The following is a 17,091-nucleotide window of genomic DNA, read 5'->3' as shown; positions in this document are numbered from 1 at the left end:
ACGGCGACCACGGAGCCCATTGTCAAGCACAAAATAAAAATTTTCGTTCATCCTTTAAATGACAATGCGGACTAAAAAGCATATGGGATAGTAACCATTTACCTCAGAAGATGGAACCAGCACATTACAATTATTTATACTTTAGATGCCAATAGATTTCACATTGCTTCAATAAATTTTCAAGTGTTATTAATTAAACAAATGAAAGCCATGTAAATGAGAAAACTCAACAAACCACGTTAGAGGCAACCATATCTAAATCAGCAAGAAAGTTAATTTGGCTATAATCAAAGGCCTTACGGAGAAACCTACTAAAACTGCAGTTTAAAACCACTCAAAAAGAAAACGGCATAAAAACGCGGACAATTTGATTGAAAATCGTTCATGAAATGTTAACCGGTCGGTTATAAAATACCACGTCGGGACATTCATAATTTTTTTTATTTTTTTTCCCCATTCCACAAGGGGCGCATTTGACTGCTGCACCAGTTCTCAAAGTGAACGTTTCAATGGAATTGACAATATATAAATGTCGTTTGTATAAACAACTGTGTAGTCGAGATATTTTCAATGGTAAAAACTATTCAATATACCGTGAAGAAACATTCATAGTAAAAACTTTTAATGTATAAAGTTGAGAATACGATAGCAAATGAAGTTGGTCATAAAGTTAGAATTCAGCCTCAATTATGACAAGAATTACTTGAGCGAAATTCAAAATATACTAAGTACGTTAATACAACCGTTATTACACACAAAGCAACAATACTGGAAACTCCTTAATGGTCTTTCGGACACATTCTTTCCCATTTAGTGTGGGGATATGAACTTTAAAAAAAAATCACTGATGTGGCTGCAAACCCGTATTACATGTAGAACTATCGGTATATTACCGCACCTGATAATAATAAAAATCCCAAAATCATTTGAAATTTCACCGATGGTCGACATTATTTATAGTTACCGTCAAAAATGGTACAGCATATTACATAGTTGGGTCAATGATCACCCCCTTGCACGGAAACAACAAAGGCTAATGGGTAGACATTTGAATATTGTATCCTGGCCTACCTGTACAGTTAGGCTAAAAGAGACTATCCACGAATTCTCAGACTAAATCAAGTGCACACTATGATAAAATTGTTCAAATCACCAATTACAGTGCTTTCACCGAGCTTCACAAGACTGGGGGTTGCTCACATCCGCCTGTAATACCAAGCAAAAGGAGAATGCCATCTGTCCACTAATTCTGTTCTCTTGACAAACCCATGATTACTAATAAACACTTAATTTTCATACCCACTGGTATATATCACTAATTTGAATTTCTTCCATGTTCCATAGCAATAAGACTAACAAGTCTTTCTTATGCGAGCGTTTTACCTTTAACGAAAACACTTCTGCCGACGAACAAATGGCTGACTTCTTTGTCTCCCGGTCCAATCCTCCGTTTTCTTTTGAGTTTCAGCCACAGGCGGTCGGTCGCCAACCCTCACCACATCAACCAACCCAAATCGAGCAACACAAGAATTAGACTTTTCTTTCTTTCCAATTAAACAAACACTAAGGGGAAAACACAAGTTCCATCACTCTGCACTATGGTCACTAGCAAACTCCATCGATGTGAAAGATTTCAACGCATTGCAGACACTAATCTTGGCAGAAACAAAAACATCCTAGTAAGGCGACGTCCATATGCTTACCTGTACTCGCCTCGGCTTACCCTCCAGAAGTGTGGATGGTTCAGAAGGCAACACTGCCGCTAAGGACGGCCCTGCCTTTTTGGATCAAACAGTTGCCAACTACCGTTTTCTTTGTCGCGGGTTCTGTTACTACTATCGCCTATCTTGAATATACTAGATGAAATCGCCGGACTTTGATTATATTATTTAGAACTACTGGGTTGGGAAGTATGCAAACTTGAATTAATTATATCTTGTAAATTTTGATGAAATACCCGCCATACGGCAAGAGGTGTAACGCCTCCCTCGCCCGGGCTAACCAATCGGCGAAGGAATGCGCTATCCTGTCGGTAGGAGAGAGAGAGAGAGAGAGAGAGAGAGAGAGAGAGACGATGCATCTAAGAGCGGCTATAAGCTTCACACTCAAATCTCACAATACAATTACTTGGGAAAGAAGAATTATAAGGATCAATTTTATTTCTTGCAGAATGCTGGACCCACCTCGAAGTGATCCAGCATCCATTGATGTAAACAATTAAACATTCAATATTAAAAATATGAGCGCCCCAAAAACCATTGGTGACAAAACATCCGGCCAGGAAGATTCCTTCTCAAAATGGTATCCTGAATTCTAAAGATCAGTTCAGTGCACGATAATGATAAAATGGGCAAAACTAATTACATATTCATCTGAAATAAGTCGAACATGTATATTATTTGGATAGAGTTTTAACATTATAAGTCATGGGATGCAAAAATTATTAGGAATCACATAACAAAATATTGGTTAAATTTTTCAACGTTGATAATATGTGGTCTGGAAAAGGTACATCTAAATAATGATTAAGAAGGCTGGTCTGTATGCATACGCAAACACTTGAAGAAAGAGACTGCACAAATCTGCGTAAGGCAGATTTACTTATATTTAGAGAATTGGGATATTTTTGGTAATTATCTATGATAGTTTCGAAAAGCAGAATTCTCCCCATACCATCTTTAATATTGTTTGGAGGGATTTGAAATATTAATCGGAAATACTTGAATCCCGCTCGCTGTATCAATAGTTTATCTTCTTCGCAAGCAGCAATAATAAAAAATTAAAACAACTCTTTACAAAAAAACCCAAGCGTTTGCATCATAACTGAGCATGTCTGGCGATATAAACCACAAGTTTCGATGTTTTCAAGATTCCCATGCTTCACCAAATGGCTTAACGGAAAAAAAAAAGGATAAATCATCCTATTTCTAAGATCCACAGGAATGAAGGGCAAGGCATAGAGACATAGACGTCAAATTTATCCGTTTAATGAAATAGCTAACGGAAAAGAAAAAAAAACTATGGTAGGCTTAAGCAAGGTCCAAACACATCCTCGTTGAAATATCTTGTCCAGACATATCATTGACAAGTGACCCCATCACCACGTAGCTTGGAAAGTGGAGTTCTCTCTCTCTCTCTCTCTCTCTCTCTCTCTCTCTCTCTCTCTCTATCTATATATATATATATATATATATATATATATATATATATATATATATAAAAATAGAAATCTAAAAAAAAAATTCCCCTCGACATCAAGGAGTCGGGCGGTGGAGGTTTAATCCATATCAATTTGCCTATTCGACGTAAACTTATAAACCTGAATGACCAACGGTTTCCCTCATGCCACACATAAACATCTCTTTCTCTCACCCTCTCCCTCCCTCAGTCCAACATCCTCTTCTTCAAAAGTTCTTACTCTGGCATCTTCTGTACAGGGCCACTTCATCTCTCACGTCAATGGCCGTTTAGAGTCGCAGCGCAACGCCAGGGTCTGCATCATATAAATTTCCAATTACAATAAGAAGCCTTTCTTTCTTCATCTTTCCGACTTTCTTCGGATTCAGGAAATAATCTTCAATTTTCGGAAGTCTTAAAATTTCGTTTCCCTCTCGTGTCATTACGTCTTTATATAATATTTTGTTTACCGCTTCTCTCACGTATTCATTTCGCTTAGATTTAATTACTTATTCTATTGTACAATAGCGGAGGAAAATAGATTTGAGTAGAGACCACATTATCAATGAAAAAAATGAATTTTTAGAAATACGTGTTCCGCCGTGGATCTTTTTTTCAGTGCAATAACAAGACAACATTTAAGGGAATATTTTAAGTGTTGTCGTTTACTTTTAGAAAGTACCCAGTGGGACCCACACGGTAGAAGAAAAAGGTTTTAAGAGTCTAGGTAAAATATATTCAATCCGAGAGGTAAAGTCTTGGATAACCAAAAGCCTTGAATCCAGATACTAAAATAAAGGAAAACAAAAAATCCCGTAGTTAGATTTGAACCCCTGAGCTAAGAGTATCCCAAGTTTGTAAAGTAATCGAGAGTTTAAGCGATCATTATGGCAATTAGAAATACAAATGTATCTAGTGAAAGTGGCTAATACATTGTATAGTTCTTTAATAAAGAACAAACTTATTTATTTTCACATTAGAAAAATTATTTTTGCACACCTTTCCCATAGCATTCGCGCGCAAAAGCTAATTCTAAATACCAGCTTTTATTATTATTATTATTATTATTATTACTATTTGCTAAGCTACAACCCTAGTAGAAAAAACAGGATGCTATAAGCCCGAGGGCTCCAACAGGGAAAATAGCCCAGTGAGGAAAGGAAATAAGGAAACTACAAGAGAAATAATAAACTTTTAAAATAAAATATTTCAAGAACAGTAACAACATTAAAATATATCTTTCATTTATAAGCTGTAAAAACTTTAAGAAAACAAGAGAAAGAGAAATAAGATAGACTGCATAGTATTGCATGTTGGTCTTGCTTATTAAAAAATGCCCCCGCTTAATATAACATTCCATCTCTATTCCGAATGTAGATAAAGATATCGAAAGAAAAAGAACGACAATCACCACAAGTCCGCAAGCCATAAGAACATCCCCTTCCAAATCTGTTTTCTGAAGAAGAGGCAAACAGGAGATGAAATCTGAAGATTGAGATTTACAAGTATATGTTATAAGTCGACCTTCACTAAACAGTCACCGTGAAAGTACGCTGGTGTCCTTTCCCGTTTAATTTGGTTCTCTTCCTTCCATCGCCGGGATCACCCCTTTCACGGTGGGGGGAAAAGGGGAGTAAGTAAGGCGGAGGACTGGTGTGGGAAAGGAAAAAGGATAATGGGGGAAGGGGGCAAAGGGAAGACTGCTGTGTCTCGCCTGTGTAATATGAACCCTTTTGTCCTCTATTACAAGGGTGACCCGTATTACAACTTTTCTCTTCTCTTCATTTAACGAGGTCTCCGATAATTCACCATTTTGCAATTTAATAACACTAATAGGACAAGAAGGCGCATGAGGGCGACTCCAACGCTAAAATCAAATTCAGTTTGACACCAAAGCCACAAAAACAAACGATTGGTTCGTATTGATTTGGCACCAGTGGTACATACTAGCGTCATAAGAAAATTGACCCTTCGCGTACGGGGCTTCAAGAGTCATTTAACCATATTCCAGATTCCCTCTGAAACCAGGTGTTTATCCGATGCACACGAGAGCTACACACTACAGTACGAGGGAATTTTTGTCGAAGAGTTTCGTCCTTCACCAACCTTTGGTCAAAATACCATCGCGAAGATAAAGAAAAAACTTCGTCGTTACTCTTGTTTCAAAATGTAATATAATATTGTTGGAAGAGATTTGCTTCCCAACAACAGAGCTTGACACAAAATTCATAATGACAATAAGTGATTACCAATTCAAAAACATCGCATTATAAAGAACATTGTTGCACTGCAATAACAAACCATAGCCTTCCATTAAAGAGCCATCTATAGTGTTTGTCCCAATCCCCTAAAGAAATGCCATCAAATGGAATTATAGTGTGTAAAAGGGAGAAAGTTCGTAATTAGATGAACGTAATGTCAGTGCGAAGAAAAGTCCCGAATGTCTAAGTACCCCTGCCATTACTGAGCAATTCTTCCTTAATCAAGCTTATGATAAGTGCATTCAGAACACGTTTGCGTTAACCCCTCCTTACTCCTTGTCGTAATTCATCTTTATCAAGCAGCGCGTATATGCACACGCGCAGAGAGAGAGAGAGAGAGAGAGAGAGAGAGAGAGAGAGAGAGAGAGAGATGTAGTGGAGGGAGTTTTAGGAAACATGAAACTTGGTCCCATCTGCAATCTAATCAACAAGTCATATGAATACAAAGCTGCAAACTCGTACATTACAGGCGGTATTCCAAAATTAAGAGGGGGCGGCGAATGTGCAAAACATCGTTTTACTATGTAAAAACAAGTAATAGAAAAAAAAAATTGGTGGGACCAAAGGCGCTTCTGTGAAGACATCATTATTGCTCTGTAGTTTGCATCAGTGCTGTAAACAAAAAACACTTACGTGCCTAAGCATACGATGTGAATCAAAACACGATCGACAACCTGAAAACAGCCAAATAATATAAACACTTTCATGAACGTAATGAATGTATGTGCACGCTGCGCACACTTACAAAAACATTCCCTGAAAAGGAGGTGTAACTGAAGTATATGAAACGGGGTTCAAAGGTGGTGAAACATGAAAAATGATGACAAGTGGCAGCAAAGTCACAGATCTTGACAGACAACCCTCAGTAACTGATAAGATGGTTCTTGAATATTCGACCCTTCAGTTACTTCATGCATTGTCACATTACGTAGTAATTCACTTACGGAAAGGAAAAAAAAAAAAGACGAATAGTCAGCAAGCACCAAGTATGAAAACATTTATACGCCAGTTACACCTGTCAACTTCAAACAAATAAAATGACGCACAAGGAGCCATTTGCATACAATGGGTAAGCATGTATACAGATACAGGTTGGTAACTAAAATTCCAAGACTGAAATTGCCAACCAAGTGTGAGGGTCAGATACGATATAGCATGGCGGGAAGTTGCGGTGGCCGTGGTGCTCCTAATTGTTATATCATTGCCATCAACCACTACCGAAGCAGTTGAGAAAACTCCTTTCTCCCCTAAGTGATATATTTTGTTTTAAATATCATCAAGCTTTGCCACTGCTTCAAGAATACGCTAAAATGAAATTTGACAGAAATATATAGTTTTCGCTAAAATCTTATTTCCTTCTCAACATTTTTTTTCTCTTTTGCATCTGATTTAATTTTAAAACTATTCCACTACTTCAATAAACAGCACACATATATGGGATTTTCTATTAAGAGAGGCTGGCGTGCATTGCTTTACAGTAACTATTCCACCAAATAGCAAACGAGAAGCCTAATTAACACAATAAACAATGTTCGCAACGCACTCGTATGTACTTTTAAGCGAGGATTAATAGCATATTAATCCTGTTTTATGCTAGCCCAAAACCTGCAGACGACGAAATCTTAATTGGTCGCACAGTAACTTATCCAAAGAAAGAAAAAAAAATTAAATATATACGGTCATTACTCCCTCTTCGAACGACTTTGGGCTGCCTTGTGTAAGATTTATTTTGTTCTGTTGTGATGCCAATTATGCGTTTATGGATTCATCATCTCCATTACTGACAAAAACACCCTATAAGAAAGTAGGTTAAATGATTCAGCGTATGAAAAGCCTCCAACATTCTACGGTAGTACAAAGAATTGATCAAAGTGTTTCGATCCTTGCTAGCAGCGTTGGTGACTTTTCCGTTATCATTCAGTAAAATACGATGCAATGAATGTGGATTTAAATGCTTCGATAATACTCTAAATGCAATCAATATAGTATAATAGCTTGTAAATATTTTTATAGTGGTAAATTTTAAAAGAAATAGGTAAAATATAAAAATAAAACTCAATTTCCATGGCATACTAAGCATTCCGAATTGCTGTGGGACTAAAAATGCCCAGGGTCGACGAAATCAAATACAATAGCAATATGAAGAAGTGTGCAAACATCACCATCTCTACCAAAGTCAAAGGATAGCAACTGTTGGAGAGGACGCGTTGGCTCACTTGGCTGTGGTTGTAGTCATAGAGCGGTAGAATGGCAGGAGTGTGTGGGAGGAAGGGCAGAGGGAAGGACGGGGGAGAGGGGCACCAAGTGAGTGTGGTTTGGCTTCAGCGTTCCAAAGAGCAGCTGCCAGTTAGAGAATTTCTTTTTACAAATTCTCCTCTAAAACTGTCTCCATGCATCAAATCTCTAATACCCTACACTTCCTGAGAAGTTCCTGATCAAAAATGGCAGATGAGGAGCGACATGACAACTGGACATCAAAATAAACACTAATGGGGACAATCTTTTTGTTTCATTAAGTAATATAACCGAGGATTCATGTTTACTGTTTGAAAGAATCATTTGGTGATGAAGAAGAGAACCTTACAAAAAAGTGCAAGCCACTCTGAACAAGTGATATAAACGCTATAAAAGACGAGTCTGTTCCAATAGTTCCCAGGCGGGAATAGGAGTTGCAGGTTCTCTTGAAAGAGAGAGGAGATGGCAAGGGGAAAAGAGGGAGGGCAGCTCTTAGGAGGGAGTACAGGAGATAGGGAATGGGTAATAAGGGGGGAGGGGAGATGATGGAATTGGGAGGGGGACGAAATACGGTTCTCTCAATGAGTTGCCCACGGCTGCGGCATGGAACTCTCGTCTCTGGGCTCGACTCGACCGTCTGTCTGCCCACCAACCTCCGTCCTCTGCTGCTAAACACAACCCCCACCCCCACCCATCACACCAGCCCTATAAACCATCTACAACATCCACCACCGTTTCGAAAGATGTTTCTCTACCATTCATCCAAGAAGACGCCTCATTTCTCCTGCACAAACTCAAGTTTTCTGAGTCTGTTGAGAAAATCTTTTATATTATAGACAGAATTTTGACTGAATGTATATCAAAAGTGCCAGAGATAATCCAAACTTGATAATGGGAAGAACTTATGTAGAGGAAGGTAGTCGAGACGATGATGCCTTCGGAGTTGGTTTTTTCTTTTAAAAGGTTTTGTCCACGAGAAAATACACACAAATCTTAAATCAAGTAAATTACATAAAATATCAAAGAACAACAAACAGCGAATGATCTTCATACATTGATATACCAATTGCAAAAACTATACACCAAAGATAAAGATTTGGTAAAAACGTACACTACAGTGTCTTATCATACACTTGGCAGCCCCGTTAAAGGGATTACATGGGTCCTCTTCATCTGTGCATTTACGATGCGTGCGTACATAGGACCGCATAAGTGTTTACAATAATTCTTGAAGTAATTCACCTGTAGAATACACAAATACTATTCGTGAACAGAAAGATGCGAATTTCTGACGAATTCTAACGGAAACATGGTTGTCACGATACGATCGACATTAAGGGTAAATATATATGAAAAAGGAAATTCTACATAAATAACTAAAATTTCATAAACATAAACTAGAGCGACACATTCTTCACTTCTCAATATAGCGTCTTTAATCAACAGAACAGGAAGGCAGGTAAATGAATTCTACAAAAAAAAAAAAAAAAAAAAAAAAAACAGGCTCAAGTGGTGACCACGAGGCCTACATCTTCAAAGGCTGTTACCTCATCCAGCAAAGTGTTCTTTCCTCTTTCCCACTGATAAAAAGTATTCTTAATTAATCGTGCATTAGATAGTTCTTATTGTCAATGTGCTGATGTGCAACTTATAGTAACACGATTCCTTCTACAGAGCATTTCCCCCCAAAAATATATTTGAATAGAGACAAACATTTAAATTGTCCCCCAAGAATCTTCTATGTTCACTTGAATTTTCTTTATGCACCAACGAAAGCTAATATTGATTTCACCGATCCTACTTCCCCCGCAGAACTTGCATTGACCAATCATACTAAAATCTTAACGTGTACGATCTACAATACAAAGAATCTGAAGTAATTTTTCATAAATCTCCTACTTTATTCCTTTACTGTACTTTTCAATTTACGTATATTCCAAAGAACACTAAAAATTACTCATGGATCTTTCAGGTAAAACTCTGAAAATGGTATCAAACTCTCCTGGTTTCAGTCATAAAATCAAATTCGTAATGTAATAAAATCTCTCTGCCTTTGATTGGCCAGGCCGTACAACATTGGATCACTTTCTCTGGTTACGGCTCATTTCATTTTTGCCCGCACAGAATAGTCTGGCATATTTTTTCATATTCTCCTCTTTCCTCATTCACTTGACTACACTGAAATTACCAAAACAAATTTTCTTCTCTCAAGAGGTTAACTACTGTGCTGTAATTGCTCAGTTGCTAAATTCCTCTTGGTAAGGGTAGAAGAGATTCTTTAGCTATGGTAAGCAGCTCTTCTAGAAGGACTCTCCAAAATCAAACCCTTGTTCTCTAGTCTTGGGTAGTGCCATAGCCTCTATCCCATTGTCTTCCACTATCTTGGGTTAGAGATCTCTTGCTTGAGGGTATACTCAGGCAAACTATTCTTTCTTGTTTCTCTTCCTCCTGTTATTTCGAAGTTTTTATTCTCTTGTTATTTTCGAGTTTTTATAGTTTATATATAAAAGATTTAATTTTATGTTATTATTGTTCTTAAACTTGTAGTTTTTTCTTATTTTTCTTTACTCACTAGGCTATCTTCTCTGTTGGGGCCCTTGGGCTTATAGTATCATATTTTTCCAACTAGGATTTTGGCTTAGCAAGTAATAATAATAATAATAATAATAATAATAATAATAATAATAATAATAATCATACTTGGAATCGTAAGAAGACTAAATAATTCTATTTTGTAATATTATGACATGATACATGAATTCCTTTCTCGAAATTCTTGCAATAAAAAAAAAATGTCAAATTCTATAAGCTTTCGCTGCGTATGAAGTAATTAAAGCGCACACATCCGGCTATTTGTCTGGAAGCATCATAATTACAAATCTTTTACGATCCGATCTCATCTCTGTTATGAACACTGCAAATGTGCGTACGTATCAGTTCAAGTGTTTATCGACATAAAAATTGTATACCACTTCATCACATGTAATTAACCAAGTTCAACAAATGCGTAGTATTTATTAATTCCCATTATCTTCATATAACCACATTAGTAAGACATGTTAAGATATATCTATTCTTTTTAATAGTTACCTCAATAGGGTCTATGGGCAAAATTAGCGGAAAATAAAGACAGACCATGTAATATATTGAGAGAGAGAGAGAGAGAGAGAGAGAGAGAGAGAGAGAGAGAGAGAGAGAGAGAAAAAATGAAAAATTGAAAAATGACATTGGAATTCCAAGTCCAAAGGAAAAGAATATAACGAAAACTTAATGTGATGTTCCATGCTTAACGCAAAATACTGATTATTATCTACTGTATATTTTTGAAGTTTTCATTTGACGTATCTTTTGACTTTTTTTTTTTTTCAACAAAAGAATGCCATGCAGACGAGGAAAGAGTGGTATAGAGCTCTACTAATTTCGTTACCTTAACTTGTTTCGTATAAATTTCTCTTATTACCAAATCTCATTACCAGAGCAATTATAAATCATACTAATTTTAAAATCCCACAATCGAATATTGTATTAGCCAGCATTTATTTTTTCTAATTTACTTGGAGTAAATATAAAGACCCAGTAACACCTAGCTTTATTTTCAAGACAGCAAACACAACACAGATTACTTAATTCTGAGTGTTCATTCATCTTTCTCAAAAAGTCCTTTTCAAAACTTATTGTCCAATTCCATACACTCATTTCCTTATTAATAATCTATGAGGTAATGTCAAAACTTCACACAATCAAACTTTGTTGAAGCTTATTACGAACTAATACGATAAACAATGCAAACAAAGAAAAACCGAGAATAAACAATATATCTGGAGATTTCCTACTGTCTTCCAGATCCCAACAGAAAGCTGTCGTGCACCTAAATCTTATATCAAATTCTAATCGCTGCCAAAAACTCGTCACCAACAGCTAAATGGAATTAACTTCTCGGACCGCAAACAGCAATGGGTGCGGATCACCTTACATGACCAATAAAAGAAACAACCGTCGGTAATCATTTCCGCCACAGACAAAACCTCACCAGTATCTACTTACACCACAAACTAGAATTTCTGCACCGGCTAGGCCCACTACACCCCCGCTACGCACACCTTCGAATCTAAACCACAACTCGTGGAAGGTAGAACCCGGTCCAACGACACCGAAAACGATGCCGGTGCCAATTCAAATAACTTCCTTAGGAAAAAAGGAGGAGGATAAGAAGGAAATAACGAGCCACAATCCTGGAAATTCAAATCTCCCAAAAAAGGCGTCTGACTCGTAATCAATTTCGGCACTATACACAAACTCTTTTTTACTAAGGGCAGGTGCATTTTGTTTAATGACAAAAGCATTTCAATAGGAATTTTATAATTAAATGCTTAAAATACTGTCTTGGTTAACAACTTTCACAATGAACTAAAGGATAGAAATTTGCACAACAATTAGCAGATATACGCTTGTTCTCATTAAGATGTGGTCTTATATCAAAGTATAACGAGATAAAGAGACCAGATAAAATCCCATTGAAGTACAGAAAAAAACCTTATTTTGCAGAAAGATGTTTCTCATTACTAGAGATCAGCAGAGATATGGTCGCAACTTCAAAAAGCCCTCTAAAGAAGAAAGTGAAAAACACAAAACACACAATTATTGATTCATAAGAAGGTAAAAACAAAAATACACAAACATGAAAATAAGTCTCTCTCTCTCTCTCTCTCTCTCTCTCTCTCTCTCTCTCTCTCTCTCTCTCTCTCTCTCTCTCTCTCTCTCCTTGATATCCTTCTGTTTAGTAAACAATCTCAGGAGTAAATCAGGAGTTTGCAATAAAAAATGAAAACGAAAAAGGAAAACACAGGATTATTTTTTATGGGTACAGTTACGTTAATGGTAGTGTTATTGATATATATATATATATATATATATATATATATATATATATATATATATATATATATATATATATATATATATATATATATATATATATACATATATGGCCTAACAACTGATTTAATAATAGATGGAGGAGACTTCATAGTAGTAAAACTCGTTGAAGTCTATACGAAATGTCTGCAAGAATGCTCTAAACCTACAGTTTGGAAAAATTTTTTCACCACACTAATTCACAAAAAGACCTGGAAAATTACAGCCCAATAAGTTTGCTCTCAGTAATATATATAAAACATTTACAAATATCATATTAAGCCGAATAGAAAGATAGCTAGACGTTAAGAAACAAAGAGAGCATGCAAGCTTTAATAGTGGGTATTCAACAACTGAATATATCCATGTAATTAACCAGCTAATGGAAAAACCAAAAGAGTATAGCAAACCACTTTTCATGCCATTTTTAGACTATGAGGAAGCTTTTGATTGTGTCAAAACTTCAGCAGTAATTAAAGCCCTTCAAGGATAAGGAATAGAAGAATCTTATGTTAAAACAAATGAAGATATGTATACAGGAAGTACAACAATCCTAATGCTACATAAAGATAGTGAGAAAATTCCGATTAAGAAAAGGGTTAGACAGGGAGACTAGATCTCTGCTAAATTACTCACAGCATGCCCAACAGAAGTTTTTAAGAACTTAGTTGGGGAAACTGTAAGCATTGATATTAACGGTCAATAATTTTTCAACCTAAGATTTGCAGATGACAGTATTTTGTTTAGTGAATCATGAGGGGAATTGCAAAAGATGATAGAAGATTTGAATAGAGAAAGCAGAAAAGTAGGACTGAAAATGAATATGAGTAGAACTATGAAAATGCAGACACAACAAATAACGGTGATGGCCGAACCACCAGAGTTTGTTACTTAGGACAGACAGTAAATGTTTTCCCTGGACATGAGGTCGAAAATAAAAGAAGGATATGCATGGGATGGAGAGCTTTTTGTAAGAAAAAAAAAAAAGGAAATTATGAAGAGTAAAATACCACTTAGTCTAAAAAGAAAAGTATCCAATCAAATACTTCTACCAGTATTAACTTATGCATCAGAAACTTGTAGCCTTACTAAACCTTAGAACATAACATAGTTACAACTCAATGAGCTATGGAAAGATTAATGAAGAGATTAACACTAAGAGACAGAAAAAGAGCAACGTGGATACGAGACCAAACGAAAGTAGAGGATATTCAAACATGTAAGAAAAAGAAATGAACAATGGCAGGACATATGATGAGAAAGACAGAAACTAGGTTGACATTAAGAATAACAGAATGGGTCCCTAGAGATTGCAAAAGAAGCACGGGAAGGAGGATAAGACAATGTGGAAGGAAGAGAAGACGATGGATTGACGAGCTAAGAAAATTTGCGGTAATAGACTGGCTTAGAATGACTATAAACAGAGGCAAGTGGAAGGTCATGTCTGAGGCCTTTGTATTGCAGTGTACTAGTTACGGTTGATGATATATATATATATATATATATATATATATATATATATATATATATATATATATACATATATATATATATATATATATATATATATATATATATATATATATATATATATATATATATATAGATAGAGAGAGAGAGAGAGAGAGAGAGAGAGAGAGAGAGAGAGAGAGAGAGAGAGAGAGAGAGAGAGAGCATGTCAGGACATATATGTGATATGTAAAATTATTATTAAAAGTAACTACTATATCTACGTGGAAATGGCTACAACAAAATTTTAATTTTATGTAATCCCCTCCTAATCCCCCTAAAATTCCAAAGGATCTCAACGTTCCGGAATGACTACATCCACATCCATGAAAGCAAGGGATGGAGGTGAGGTATGAGAGTGCAGGATTCCCAACCTGTAAATTATCAAGGCGATCGCATTCAGGAGGACCTCAAAAGAAAAGGGGGACAGGGACAGAAGGAAATACGAAGGCCCCTCCAAAAGAACCAACGCCAGGAGATGACTGATTCTCGGTAAACTGACTATTGAGAGAGAGAGAGAGAGAGAGAGAGAGAGAGAGAGAGAGAGAGAGAGAGAGAGAGAGAGAGAGAGAGAGAGAGATAAGACAAAGGGACAACTGATCCTATTTAAGTTTTCGTTCTTCAAAAGCCTTTAGGAATGCAGATATATCTATTCATGGATGACGGGGAAGCCGGTCTTCCAGATCTCAAACCATTCCTCTTCTGGCTTCTCCAATCTGAAATGAATCATACTCGTCTTATCAGTTCTGTTTGGCAATAGATAGAGAAGGGCTCCAACTGATAGTGAAGGGTTAAGCAGGAAATCGTGCATACAACGCTATTCAAACATTGAAATGATTGGACTTCAAAGCAATTCCTTTACACCATTAAAACCTTATTCCTTCTTTTATCGCATATTGTTGTTTTGCGAGTATGATAATATATTATTCGTAAGTAAAATTAAAAAAAAAACATGATCTAACATACGTAAATAAGAAAAATAATTTTCGCCAAGAAGTAAAATAACCAAGAACAAAATATGTTTTCTGAAGCGGGTGATATAAAGTTAGAAAAAAAAATACAAAGTAATAGCAAAAAATGGCTAAACCAGGTGTTATAAATCAGACGTCCAATCGAGAAATCTTGCACAGACACAAACAAATTTGCAAGGCAAGACGGCACACAACAACGTTGCCTGATTGTAAATGCTTTACACAATTAAAAGAGACCGTCGGACTCGCACTACAGAATTCTGAATTGTCCGATCAGTAAAAACAAGCACATGGCTGATAACATAATTCTTAAGTCAACCAGACGTCTGTCTCTGACACCCCGTGGGACTGGAATAAACACACTCGTCAAATGATTGCAAGTGACGCTCTCCTTCTGAAACGTTATTATGCACATTACAGCGCAATGGACGAAGCGGAGCAGCGAATGAATGAGATAACAAGTTGAACATTACCGGTAGTCACTCGCTCATCTACACGGTATTTTACGCCCTAATTAGGATGGCTGTTATTGGACCCACGTTAATAGAATTACTCTTAAGAACCTGTCAATTAATCAGGTAAGGGATTTTTTTTTTTATCATACACACAGGTCATGATGGGCTGAATATGAAAGTTTATGTAATAAACGCACCATTTTGAAGACTGATTAGTGTACATGCAGGAACGTTCCTTATGAAATATTTTAAAGGATTCTTGTTGATCTTATATTGTAAAACTTATGACCAGAGAAATAGTTGGGAGACTTCCAGAATTAAGAGGATGTATCATGTAAGAAGAAACGTTCGGTGCCTCAAGAAAACCAATTCTCAAGCTGATGAGAAAATCATAATAGCGAGCATACATACTCACTTCTCGAACCTGGCACCACTTACTGTATACATTAATGTTTGTGTGTGTGTGTGAGAGAGAGAGAGAGAGAGAGAGAGAGAGAGAGAGAGAGAGAGAGAGAGACGGCACGCTAACAAATCATTAATTTAGGTCTACAAAAATCACAGATTACAATATAGTGCTCAGCAGCTATTTCGATTTTCTAATCAGTGTGGGTTTGAGTCCCATCTGAAAGGGGTGTTCAAATGTATCTATTTCCAACTTCCGAAGCTTCAAGTAAAAGTTCCAGAAAATAACATAAAAACAGCATCCTCTGCTGTATGTAGAAATGGAGAAAATAGTGAAAAAAAATAATTTGAAAAACTAAATTCAGCATATTATTATGGCGAATATAAACAGAGAACATTTTGCAAAACAGCAACTATAAATCTGTTAAATAATACGGTCTTCTAATCTTGTAGAAGGCAATGACAGAAGACGGAGAACCTGCGAGACCCAAGGCGATGAAACTATGAAGTGTGTACCGTGAGCAGGAACGCTCCAAATCATCGTATTTTTTGCAAAATTAAAGGGAGGAAGTAGGATATAAAACTTACCATAAAATTGTTTAAACTTGAAGACATATGCCATTCAATTTCCCTGCAAACTGGAGGTTAAACACGTTCTTCCTCATAATACGCGATACTACAACATAAATAAGCTTAAATATTTCTAGGTTGCATCTTTACAAAAATATTTTGGGAGTATTCTGCCGACATATACATTGAAGTTGCAAATTTTCTACTGGATCATAAGTCATTGCAACCAAAAGAAAGTCAAGGAAGTCGATGAAAATGATCGAGTTTCTCTAAAATGTAGACATTTTATGAGACTTTCTTCCCCTTGACCCATGAATTATGAATACCAGCAAGTCATGCCTTCGTTGCGCACAGTGAAAGCAAATGAGAAGAACATGTGGCCTCACTCCAATAACACTCCTCCTCTTTCATCTCCTCCCTCAGTCAAAGAATCAATGAACCAAGCAAATCAAACAGCAGCGGGGCAACTGGGAAGTGTTTTACGTTATCTATATTCGACGATTCTTCTTTTTTTTTTTTTTTCTTAAGAAATGGTAGATGCCAACTTCACAGAGATAAGACACGGCAATACCTCATTCTTTCTAATTTGAGACGTTG

The 17,091-nt window shown here is 36.4% G+C and overlaps 1 protein-coding gene across 11 annotated transcripts in view; it reads right to left on the bottom strand.

Annotated features, from left to right (window-relative positions):
* LOC137645786 (innexin inx2-like) overlaps positions 1-17,091 on the bottom strand; it is an 89,935-nt gene that overhangs the window by 9,778 nt on the left and 63,066 nt on the right. For 7 of the 11 annotated variants that reach the window (XM_068378723.1, XM_068378722.1, XM_068378718.1 and 4 more), the window contains exon 1: positions 1,704-1,860. The exons of 2 other annotated variants lie outside the window; for them this stretch is intronic. The gene's annotated coding sequence lies outside the window, so the exon portion shown is untranslated. 2 more of the 11 variants (XM_068378715.1, XM_068378717.1) reach the window with 2 other exon arrangements.

This window comes from Palaemon carinicauda, chromosome 8, assembly GCF_036898095.1.
Source record: "Palaemon carinicauda isolate YSFRI2023 chromosome 8, ASM3689809v2, whole genome shotgun sequence".
In the NCBI taxonomy this organism is placed as follows: Eukaryota; Metazoa; Arthropoda; class Malacostraca; order Decapoda; family Palaemonidae; genus Palaemon; species Palaemon carinicauda.
Note: the sequence above shows the minus strand (reverse complement) of the source record. Positions and strands in the feature narration are given on the sequence as shown.